Source organism: Halichoerus grypus, chromosome 6, assembly GCF_964656455.1.
Source record: "Halichoerus grypus chromosome 6, mHalGry1.hap1.1, whole genome shotgun sequence".
Taxonomy (NCBI): Eukaryota; Metazoa; Chordata; class Mammalia; order Carnivora; family Phocidae; genus Halichoerus; species Halichoerus grypus.
In genome coordinates, this window is record NC_135717.1 from 156,113,897 (window position 1) to 156,126,524 (window position 12,628).

General features: G+C 41.2%; 1 long non-coding RNA gene across 2 annotated transcripts in view; it reads right to left on the minus strand.

Annotated features, from left to right (window-relative positions):
* LOC118549042 (uncharacterized) overlaps positions 1-12,628 on the minus strand; it is a 41,545-nt gene that overhangs the window by 22,633 nt on the left and 6,284 nt on the right. For both annotated transcript variants that reach the window (XR_004923868.2, XR_013448596.1), the window contains exons 3-4: positions 11,891-11,936; positions 7,123-7,238 (exon numbers count right to left, since the gene is read on the minus strand). This is a non-coding gene — a long non-coding RNA (uncharacterized LOC118549042). The remainder of the gene's footprint in view (positions 1-7,122; positions 7,239-11,890; positions 11,937-12,628) is intronic.

Below are 12,628 nucleotides of genomic sequence, written 5' to 3' on the forward strand. Positions count from 1 at the left end.
CAAAAAATAAACTCTTAATTATAGAGAACAAATTGATGGTTACCAGAGGGGCAGTGGGGGGGGGGGGAATGGGTGAAATAGGTGAAGGGGATTAGGAGTACATTTATCTTGAAGAGCACTGAATAATATATAGAATTGTTGAACAACTACATTGTACACTTGAAACTAATATAATGCTGTATGTTAACTATACTGGAACTAAAATTTAAAAACAAGTCTCCAGACATTGCAAGTATCCACTGAGGGAGTAAGATCAACCTTGGCTAAGAACCACTACTGTAGGAAAATAAGTGTTTAAGTAGATTAAGAAAATGTAGTAAGGACAATGAGCAGCATTAAGGATCTGCTTGATGCTTATGGATTTATATTATGATTGTGTGTTTTCTCCAGTCATATTCAACTATACAGGTGCAGGCATGGAGCAGAGAGTAGGACTTGGCCAGAATTGGGCATTTCCAGTTGAATGTGGTAGAGAAATATATGGGCTCAGAGCTAAACTATAAAAGGGAATGTGCTAAATGTCCTACAATGTTCAGGACAGCCCCCCAAAATAAATAATTATCTGGTCCAAAATGGCAAGAGTACCAAGATTAAGAAACCTTATCCGAGAGACTTGCTGTTCAAAGATTGGTCCATGAACCACTGGCATCTGCATCACCTGAGATCTTATTTGAAATGCAGAATTTCAGGCCCCACTCTAGACTTACTGAATCAGAATCTGCATTTTAACCAGATCCCTGGGTGAGCTCCATGCACACTGAAGTTTGAGAAGCCCCTTTCAAGCCATCTTGGCTCCTCTCATACACACAACACCTCCTCCCTTCCTTCTCTCTCACCTATGCCTTCTTTGCTACTGAGAACACTGAGGCATTCAGAAGATATCTAATACATGCTTCCACCAACAAAGTGCCCCACTCAATGATATCTGTCTATCTAGGAAAGATTTCAGGGAGGAGTATAGTGATGAACTGTAGTAAAGAGGAATGTTAGAACATGAGAGGGTGAGGGAATACTGAGAATATGATGAGGTTAACCTAATATAGGTTATTAGGGGGGTTAAAGTAGTGTTGGAGTTGAGACACTAAAGGAGAGAGCTAGAGAGATGGTGGACAGCAATCAAAGATGAAAGATAGAAATGAAGATTATGGAGTACATGCAATTATTGATAATGAAAGATCTGGGCATGACCCTGGTGACTGAGATATGTTCAAAGACCTAACCACCAGAGAAGAAGTCAAAGAGCTAAGAGGCCAGAATTTAGGAACTATCATCTATGTGAATTTTGAGGTTTCCAAGAATTTTGTCAGGAGGGCCATTAAGGAGTATGAAATGGAGTGATGAGTTAAAACCTTCAAGGAACAAAGTGAGAGTGTTCTGGGGGGCATCCATTGATCACAACAATAAGGGGGAGGAGAAAGTGGTATAGTGGGATGACATGAGTTGGGTCAAAAGTGGGTGTTCCTAGGAAGAAGAGAAGGGTAGTTGTCTGAAGGCTGCAATGTGGACTAAGAAGGACACCACCCCACCCCACCCCACCCCCACCAGGCCCAAATGAGAAGCAGAATCCTCAGAAGAGAGTCAAATTTCAGTTAGAACAGGAGGTTGAAAAGAACATGCAGGGAAAAAAAAAAAATTAGATGCAGGAGATCATGAGCTTCAGATAACACAAAGGACAGATTTTGGATGTTGAGAAAGGATGGAAAATGGGGTCAAATATAGAGTATATGAGGGAAAGAATCCATGGGAAAGGCAGTAACCTGGGAGTCTTAAATTTCTTATAATGCCTGATATGTAAACATGGATAAATGAGGTGGTTATGCAAATTATCACCCAAACTGGGACATTCTGAGGAGTCAGGGAGAGTGATCATACTAGGCAAACCAGGACATATTTATTCCTTCTTGGTTAAAGGTCATGATAGGATTATGACAATGTCTTTGGCAAATTGTGATGGTAAGAATGTGAGTGTTGACAGTTGAAATGGGGTGTTCCAGAAACACAAAGTTTCTGTAACCCTAAATGTACTTCTTCAAGTACAGAAGGAGGCTAGAAGAGGACTCAGTATTCCTGCAGGCCCCTGAGCTCCAAGGGGCCAGTTTCACCTACAAATTAGAAATGCCAACAGAAGAGACTTTTATTTTTTTATTGTTTACTGTTTTCAGTGTAAAACTACCCGACGATAATAAAAATATTTTCAAAACATTTTCAGCAAAATAGTCAAAATGTTTTCACAGGTCACACACCCCAGAAGCAGCTAGGGCCCACTGAATGTTTGTAGTTCTTACCTACTATTTGAGTGCCTTTCAAGGGGAAAAAAAACAATGAGGCCCTCTAGTGGCCAGAATATTTCCAGGTAGTCAGTTAAAACATCACAGAAGGAGCTGAAAAAAATATGGGCCATCATCTGGTCAAGACACTTGCCTCTAGTTCGGTAAACGTGTGTACAAGGATCAGGACTATACATACCATAGGGGCTCTATGAAGGCTGGAATTAACTCTAAGCCTAGAGGTCGATTCTTACCCAACAGACACTCTTGCTGTGGACACTGCCACGGGAGACCACTCCACCACACACACACAAACACACACACACACACACACACTATCACACATCCTCTCCCCCAACCCCGGATACAGAGTTTTGAGAGGACTATCTAGGGGTCAGACCATTTAAAACCTTGTAGGCTAGATTTAAGGTCTCCATCTTTTTCTAAGTGCAATGGAAAGCCATTGAAATATTCCAAGCTGGGAGATGTTGGGGGTGGGGGTAGTGTCATGTTCAAGTTTGCATTTCAGAAAGTTTCCTCTGGCTTCAGGGTGGAGAACAGTCTGGGGAGTGGGGGTGCAGAGTAGATTCAGTGATCGCAGTAATGTGGTTTTTATAGTAGTGAAGGTGAGGGGTAGGGTTGGAATGGGTTAGGCTAGTGGAGGTGAAGAGATGGAAGGAAGTAAACAGGTTGAAGAGACGTTAAGGAGTAAACACAGCAGGACTTGGAGGTGTATTTCATATGAAGGATGAAAGAGTGGGAAGGGTAAGGATGACACCAGATTTGGAATATGCAGTGTTCACAGAGATGGGTGACACTGAGAGAAGACACAGTCTGGAGGTAGGGCTGGAGCAGAACATGAGTTTGATTCTGGATAGAATTTGTTGACATTGCTTTGGCTCAGACATACTGTCAGTACTGAGTAGGCACATAACTATATTGGCTAGCAGCAACGAAGAGAGGACTGGGCTGGAGACAGCATAGAGTGAGTCATCTGCATATGAGTCTATTCTTTTAATCTTTCCATGGGGAATATTATGTTTATTTGCTTGCTTAATTGATGAATAATGGGTTGATTGGTTGATTGATTTTGATTGATTTTGGGCTGTCTATAATAAAAACCCCTTCCTAATTGCACCCTGATCCCTTTTTGAGACTGTGTGGAGGGTTCCACCATGGAGATCAAAGGGCTTGGCCAAAGTTCCCCTCAGCTCAACACCGCTGTGGGATGGGCTGTGACTTAGTCTCAGCCAGTGGGATACTCTTTGCCAGAGCTCGCCTATGACCCAAGGCTGTGGGGCCAGGGGGAGGTCGCTCACCAGCCTGACAACAACCCAAATGGCTTTGAGTCCAGTCTTTTTCTACTTCACAGCCCTCGCTCTGGTTCCTAACGTCCAGCCCTTGATTCCTGCCCATTATCCAAACCTCCCATTGGCTCTACAAGCCTCTCATATCTTCACATAATTGTTCTGTTTTTGTTTTTGTTTAAAATGAACAGTTGCCTGAAATTAAGAACTTCCAACTGATACCTCTCCTATTTTTGTTTCTTTCTTTCTCTTTCTCCAATTTTTCTAAATTGTTTTCTATACTGAGTCTTTGTTTCTGACTTGCTATCTCCCTACTCCCAACATCCTTTCTACACTCCATCATTCTCTTTACCTTTCCCTCTATGGATCTCTGCTCTCCTGCCCTATCTGGTCACCATATCAAACTAGGGATTCAAGGTTGAGAAGTAGAGTGAATACACTGACTACATAACATCAAGATTTAAAACTTCTGACAAGTTGGAAAGAGAAGCTGAAATTAATGCGATGAAATTTAATTGAGATAAATGTAAATTCCTGAGCTTAGCTTCTAAAATAAAGTATAGAAGATGAACAAGCATTGGTTCCACAGCCAATTCTATTAAAAAATAAAACACTGGTAAGTGGGATTGTCAGATAAAATATGTGAGGCATACTTACACTAAATAATTACTCATTGTTTGTCTGAAATTTAAATTTAACTGGTGTTGTGAGTTTTATTAGTAAATCTGGAAGCCTTACTCTTGAGGTTTTAATTGATTGAAAGCTCAGTATAGTCCTTCAGACATGGGTGCCTTGGAAAGTAAATCAATTTTGCAGTATGACTGGAAGGATGATAACTAGATGAAAGAATCCCAGGATTCAGGCACCTGGGTGGCTCAGTCGGTTGGTATCTACCTTTGGCTTGGGTCATGATCTCAGGGTCCTGGGACCGAGTCCCGCATCGGGTTCCCTGATCAGCAGGGAACCTGCTTTTCTCTCTGCCTCTGCTGCTCCCCCTGTTTGTGTTCTCTCTCTCGACTAAATAAATAAATAAAATTAAAAAAAAAAAAGAATCCCAGGATTCCCTGAGCTCAGGAGAGCACATGCTGAGTGCGCTGGGCCTTTCCAGGCCCCACTGTTGGAGAGAGGCTGGTGAACTGATGGACAGGGAGAATGGGAATCACATCTTTGGTGGGATAGCTGAAAGAATGTGGGAATGGAAGACCTAAGTGGGTCATGCCACCAATACCTCCAGAAAGACCCGGACTCCTGCCTTTTCTTCTACGCCTGGTTCTCCAACTTCTCTTCAATTCTATGAGCAGCCTAATGGCTCACCAAGAAATTTATCTTCTTTTTAGGTTTGCCAGAGTCAATTTCTGCTTTTGGAAACTGAAGATCTCAAAGGATATAATAGTTTGGGGTTTTTCCCCCCAATATCTAAAGGGATCTTTTCAGAAGAGAAATTGGCCATATTTAGAGAGCAAAACTAGAACCTGAGGGTGAAATCAGGTAAGTCAACATGGAAAAGAACTTTCTGGTCATCTGAACAATGCTGAATTGTAAAGGTCTATGGGTTGGTGAGAGCCCATTATCTGCAGAGGTTCAAGAAGAGGCAGGATGACCGACAGACAGGGACAAGATTCCTGAACTAACCGGGAAAACAGACCGGATCACAGATGCCTTCCAATGCATGTTTTGTCTTGTTTTAACTTAGAGGATTTTGCTCAGATAAAATGGCTAACAGAACAAAATATGCAAAAGCTGAGCAACTATAGTGATTGCAGATGGAAGCCAAATTTTCCCTGCTTATCCTTCCCTTAAACTTATAGGTGTTCCAGAATGAGACTTGTAGAACCTTAGACCTGACGCATAGTTTGAAAATCACGGGTTAAAATTGCTAATATTTAGGGAGCATTTTCCATATCTCCAGCACACTGTTAAGTACTTTTAATGTATTATCTCATTTAATCCTCCTCAAAATTATGTGAACTGAGTACTATAATTAGCCCCATTTTACAGATGAGGGACTGGAAGCACAGAAAGGGTAATTAACTTCTCCAAGGTCACACGGCTAGAACACAGGAGACCTAAAATTCAAACACAGGTGGTCTGACTACTGAGGCCGGACTCTGCACGGCTATGCTATTTTGCTTTTAAGATCTTATGATTGAACGAAGTTTGATTTTCAGTGCTTATCATTCCTTTTGAGTTCTGTGTTCCTTTCATTCATTTATCATCAGATTAATTTAAGCCTTTCTAGGCTTCTCCAAAATAGCACCAACTCAGATGAATTTAATTTGTTTTTCATGACCCTCAGTTCACAGTTTTCCCTGTAGCTGGTTTTCCTTAATTAGTATTTTTTTTTAACGATTTCACATACCTCTCTAAATTAGGTGCTTTAAGGTATCAGCTCTTAGGGTCGACTGGGAAAGACCATGTTGCCTACCAGGGTCAGCCTTCATTCCATCAGTTTGGATGTTCCCCATGCTTCCTTTATCTTTTCACAGCAAAACAAAGTGGGGGAGAGAGGCTTGGTTTGTTTGCCAGGCTTCATTTGACCAAATGAGGATGGAGGTCTCTCTGGTGATCACAGCCGGGAGAGTAAGGCAGGCAGTGAAAAAAGCAACGGCGCCCACTAATTGTCCTGGTGTTCGCCACGACCTCTGGTCCCCCTGTCACAGAGCATCGGACAGGTAGGTTTGAGGCATCAGGAGCACCCTGACCTCATCAAACGCTAGGAAAGCCGACAGCTGCGGCTCACAGGGGTCAGCGGCCTGTGTGAGCTGTGTGGCTGTCCCCCGTTCTCGACTCAGCGGGATCCTTGACTCTTTCATGCTGTCAACAGCATCCTCCCATGCTCTGTTCCCATGTGAGAAAGCACATGCCTAAAGGCACAGGCCACTAGGACCAGGCTGTAAGGTGAAGGCCCAGGCTCAGGAGAAGGGACCTCCCCTCCCTCCTGCGTCTGTGTCCCCCTTCGCACAGGTGGGCGCACTGTCACCCTGAAGCCCCTCCCATCCCATTATTCACCACCACTAACAGGCTGTCAGGGGCTCGGATTTCTCTTTGGGAGGTGCTCTCCAATACTGTTTGCCTAACATCACCTGTGGACCCCTGAGGCATGGACCGTTACTTCATATTTTATAAAGGACGGTGTAAGTTCAGCACTCCATAAATATAAAATGGTGAATAGCAAATTTCCCCCATACCGAAGCCATTTCATTTTCTCCAGCAAAACGGTTCCTTTTATTTCCATGCAGAAAGCCCAACGAGGGAAATTTCTTCATTGCTCAGACAGCTACAAAATATGATCACATTTTTTCCCCACAGCTAATGTGCTCTTATGTATAAAATTTAAATTTGAAAGTCTGAGCAGATGGCCTATAAAGTTCTTGTTTTCCCTTTGAATTTAATTTCTTCCTGCTTATAGTGGGATTTTTAAAAATCCTTTGAAAAGGAACAATAAAATGTTTCTATAAATTGTAATAATCATTATCTTGATGATTGTGCTCTCCCAAAGATATCCCAGAGGAAAAACTGGATGCTTGACTTTGGGTCTGGAATCTTACCTGCCTGGTCACGTGCTCAGACACTAATCAGCACCATAAAACTCTGCCAGTCGAGCCCTGCTCATCTTGGAATTTGGTCATCATTCTCACTCGCACGAGGCACAAGTTCACCTTATCTTAGAAAACAAAAGGTCAGGGATGAAATGACCTAAGCGAATAAACTATATACAAAAATACAGATGAAATGTTTAGTCTCTTTTAGAAAATATTGTTTTCAAGTGCTTTAAGAGCCATTTTATTTCATTCAGAGCCATTAATGAGCTAATTATCTTTTTACTAAAGGAGATCGTAGGACTTCAACTTTGCAGTATTTAGTTGGTCATCAGTTTGGGTGATTATATGTAACAAAGTTGTATTGTGTTTCCAGCTACTCTGTCATTCAGGTTCTTCCCTAACTTCCCAATATTGAAAGAAGTGGGATTGACTCGATGTGGTTTCAGGTTCATATAAGGAAAGTATCCCTGGTAAAATGTGCATAGAGTGGGGGTCTTTTACCTTTGTTTCTCTGTTATTTGCTACATTCAAAGGTACCTATCTATAGGAAGGTTAAATAAGTTGATAAAATGTAGGGATTGACATCACCTTTCCATCCGAACACTATTCCGTGAGTTGAATTCATTGACATGAGCCTGCCCTAAAAATTTGCAGGGCTCAGGAGTGAGAATACGAATGGAAGAATGGAAGCCTACGACTCTACGTCCATATATTTAAAAGTTATAAATCAAGCTAACACATGTGAAATAAAGTACATTCTATCTGTCTGCTTTGAAAAATATACCTTGTCATACAGTCCTATCTTAGTATGAAAAATTGAAGGCCAGCTCAGATTTAAACTCTTGAATCACCACGAGCTGTACCAGAACATGCCAGCATGGGGAGCGTTAGCTCCCGCCTCCTATTCACCACCCTCGCCTCCAGGCCCCAACTCCACCTGCACTCGCCTCCTGGGGCACATTTCCAGGCTCCAGCTCTACCTTTTTCCACCCCTCCCTGCAAACACCTGCCCCTTTGGCTACCCTCCAGGCCTAAGGATACAAACACTAAGATAGTCTTCCCTTCGGAGAACTGGGAAGAGGGTCACCTTGGAAGAGGCCCATGCAGGTTCTGGAAGTGGGCTCAGAGCCGTTGGCATAAGAAATTCAAGAGTCACATGTATGAAGAATTTGGTCTAGCAGGTGTGGAGAAGGGAGGCATCCAGGTAGAATCTTACCTAACTATCACGTCATGTTCACAGTCATCTATTGAGATAATAAAACCTTGGGCTCTTTACCCCAATAGTAGGGTTATAGGCACAGGAGAGCCAGGGCAGGGGTCACTCTAACTGCCTCTTGTCATAGCATTATGAACCGGCCAGAAGTACTTGTTTCATAAACATTTACTAGGCCCTGAGAAGTACCATTGACAAGAGATCCTATTACATGCCACAAGGAAGACAAACATATGAGATTTGGTCTCTGTCCTCAAAGAACTGATAGACTCGTTGGGAAGGTCTCAAACACAGAAATAATTGTGCTACAGAGATGAAAATCCTAAGGGCCAAACAAGAGGTCCAAGCCAAGTCAATGGTTTGTTCTTCCCCAAAGGTAGTTAGGGACAAAGAAGCATTAAGTAAATCTGTCTTCTTTAACCACTTAGATAAAATGTTCTAGCTTCCTAAATCAGCCTTCATGACACTTCTTGAAAGAAGCTCAGTATTATCCTATGGAACACTCTGGAAATGAACAGGTTAAGATTTGGCTTCCATTCCTGAGCAAATCTGATGCAGGCAGGATTAGAAGTAGAAAGATTTAGCTCCCAGTTCAGCACATTGTGTGCCAACCCATCTGCCCACATCAATGTCTATTTAAAAGTGAAGCCAATCAGACTAGCCCCATCTTCACCTGTCCTACTGATCGCCCATAGCAAGGGAGGAACAGAAAGCCCACAAGTTGGTCTGGAAAATTGAGTCTCTGTGCAATTTCCAGTCATGTCTCTGCTTAGAGGCACAGAGCCAACAAAGCTATCAATCTGGCAGTTTTTTAACACTGACCCAGTATATATTTGCTAGGCCATTTGCGCCATCTGCCATGCAAATGTCAGTTAAGGAAATAGCATAGAGTTGTGGGAATACCAGGGTTAAAATGCCATTTAGCAGGAATGCACCAGTTCCAGCAGCAATTGCCCACAGGAGAACAAAGAGCTGGGAGAGCCAAGGGCAATAAAAAGAGAACAGAGGTGTAACAGACCAAGGCTCTCAGCCTTGCTTTCTCTCCGCTCCCGGATCATTTCATTACAACACTTTCAGAAACATGGGCCTTCGTTACTGACAAAGATGCTCCGTGTGATTCCATTGAATTAAAATGCTCATATAGCAATTGTATATGTGTGTGTGTGTGTGTGTGTGTGTATAGGTGTGTGTGTATATGTGCATATATATATAATTTATAAAATGTATGTATAGACATGTATTATATATATAAATATTTAAATATTTGTGTGTGTGTATATACATACACACATATATATGTAACAGTTTATATTCTCTGCATATATAAAAATTTCTAAGGGGCACAAGAACACTCATGGTTTCAAGTCTCTAACATAGTTCCCCCACCCTCCTGAATATGGTCCACGTTAGCGATACTTATAACCATCTATTGAGCCCTAACTATAATATGCAATGTGCAATATTAGCTGCCAATTATATGTTTCTCTAATGTTTACACCACCACTAAAAAGTTGATTTTTCTACAATTTTATAGATGTAACAAACAAGGCTCAGCGAAGTATTTTTTTAAAGCCCAAGGAACACTTTGTAAATGGAAGACCTAGACTTCAAATCAGTTCATCCTTTTCCAACACCCATGTCCCTCGTACTGTAGCCACTCCTGTGAGTAGTGTACTTGTTTATATGTGATTAAGATCGGAGAATATATACTATTTTGTGTTTAGCTTTGTTCAGTTAACAGGATGTCATAAATATGTTTTATGTTTTCATAAAGCCTTCATGTTTATCACTTTTAACAGGTGGATTGTAATCCATCTAGTGATTCATATTAATGTATGAAGCTCTGCATTTACACTGGTTGTCTCTCTGTGGGTGTGTATCTTCTATCTATCTTTCTCTCTTTTAAATAATACTACAACGAACGTGTTGGTACACACAGGTTTTTGCTTCTGTTATGTTATTTCCTTAGGATAAGTTTCCAGGGGTAGATTATTGGGTCAAACAGTATCGCCATTTTTCTGACACTTGGTACATATTGTCATATTGATTTTCAAATATGTTCCATCAAAAACATGTGAGAGTTTCGACTTATAACAACCACCAGCACTATGGATGTTTCATTAAACTTTCTTTCTGCTAATATATTAAATTTCAAATGGCACCTCCAGCTTGCTTTGGTTTTCACTTTTTATTCCAAAATAGTGATGGATATTTCCCCCAACTGCTTGCTTACTGCTCTTCGTTGTCTCGTGTAGCTGTTCTCTCTCCCTACCCCACCTGTCTCAAGGTGCTTTGTACAAATCTGTAGGTACTTTTTATGTGGAAGGACTATTACCCCTTTGCCTTATTTTCTTTATTCTTGAAGAAATGTCTGAAAAGGAAATGCTAACTTGACATACAAAATGCCAGTGACAAATTCTTCTCCAGAATGCTGTCTAAAACTGAAATTATCAAGAGGTAGCAGTATGAGCAAGTTATTTGAAAATATGTAGGTAAATATCAAGAGAGACAGCTGAAAAGTCTTTAAAGAGATAGCCCAGGGTGGGGGGTGGAGGGGGCAGGGGGTGGGAACAGGGCAGGGAGCTGATCCTTTTCATAAGTCTTCCAGAACTATTTGACTTTTTATGTGGCAATTACAACTGAGGAAAAAAATAAAATGAAATTTATAAATTCTTCTCAACAAATGAACTGGAGGCTCTCACATAATGCTCCATGCCCCCGCTTGAGAAAATCTTCCAATTAAGCTTTCTTCTCTCAAAAATTAACTTATGTTTTGCATCTCCTTCCCATCGCTCACAGCCATAGGAAGCTAAAAGGAAGGGACAAAATCTGGCCAAATTGTGTGCAAGGTTGCTACCAGAGTCATGTCTTTCTGAATTGCAGATTCTCATTATTTCCCTTTTTTATGTATTTTGCATAGACTTAATTAGAGCTCCTACATGGCAGTGGGGATCTATAACAGGAGGGGTCCTCTCTCCAGAGAAAAATTGATGCTCATTAACAAAAGAGAAATGGATCTCCAAATTAATTTTGTCTTGGGAACCTAGGATTCCAATACATGTGAACAGTGCTCTGTCATACTCTCTTACAGGAGCAAGTCAAAATTACCTGAGACGAATCATGTCCCCTAAACCAGGTTGATTACTAGACACTGACCACCTGAGTTGAATCCTCACTCTGCCACTTAAGCATATGACCTTGGGAACTTAATTAACCTTTTCTTGTCTCAGTTTTCTTGTCTTAAAATGGGAAAGAGATGCAAAACAGAAGTTGATTTTTAAGAGAAGAAAGCTTAATTGGAAGATTTTCTCAAGCGGGAGCACAGAGCATTATGTGAGCCTCCAGTTCATTTGTTGAGAAGAATTCATAACTTTTTATTTTTATTTTTTTCATCAGTTGTAAATTGCCACATATCTTAAAATACCTACCTCATAGGTTTTGCAAAAATTTATGAGTAAACACATTTAAAGGGCTTAGAACAATTCCTGTTACAGAACAAGAACTCAATAACTGTTTTTAAATAGCATTATCTTTGTTATTATTCTCATTTTGCCAGTTTACCTTAGTGGGTAGGAAACTTTGTCCAGGATCATGCAGCATGGCGTAACTGTGAATAGAGATTTGTATTGAATTAAAAATCAGACACAGTTAGATACTAAGTTTGACTCTGCTACTTAACAGCTGTGCAGCTCTATACAAAACATTAATTTCCTCATTATACATTGGATCCTGATACCTAGCTCATAGGATTGACTAGAAGATCAAAAACAATGTATCTCAAATCTGCTCTTCCCATTTTTGCCCCGATATGTTTCTCAGAGGGACAAAGGGAGCAGGGGCACAGGAAGAATTACAGCAGCTACCTGAGATGGCTGTTGCTGAACAATCTTCTCTTGCCCTAATGGCACCAATTGCAGGTGATTGGTGGGAGAGCAGTGGGAGCAGAGAGGGCTATTGAATATATGTTCATTACTTAACACACAATTATTGTTGAACCAGGTGCTGTGCTAGGAGATAAATCAGGTCACTGCCCTCAATGAGCTCAGTGCAGAGCAGGAAACAAAGACAAACATAATTAGAATACCGTGTTCTAAGTACAAGAATAGAGCTATACAGATGGCTGCTTAAAGGATAGGTGCCTAGGGTGCTGGGAAGCTCCTTGGAAGGGAGGTGTTAATTTATTGCTGTGTAACAAATTACTCCAAAACTTAGTGGCTTAAAACAGCACACATATATAATCACATCACTTCAGTGGGTCAGAAATCTGGGCATGGTTTAGCTGGGTTCTCTGTTTCATGG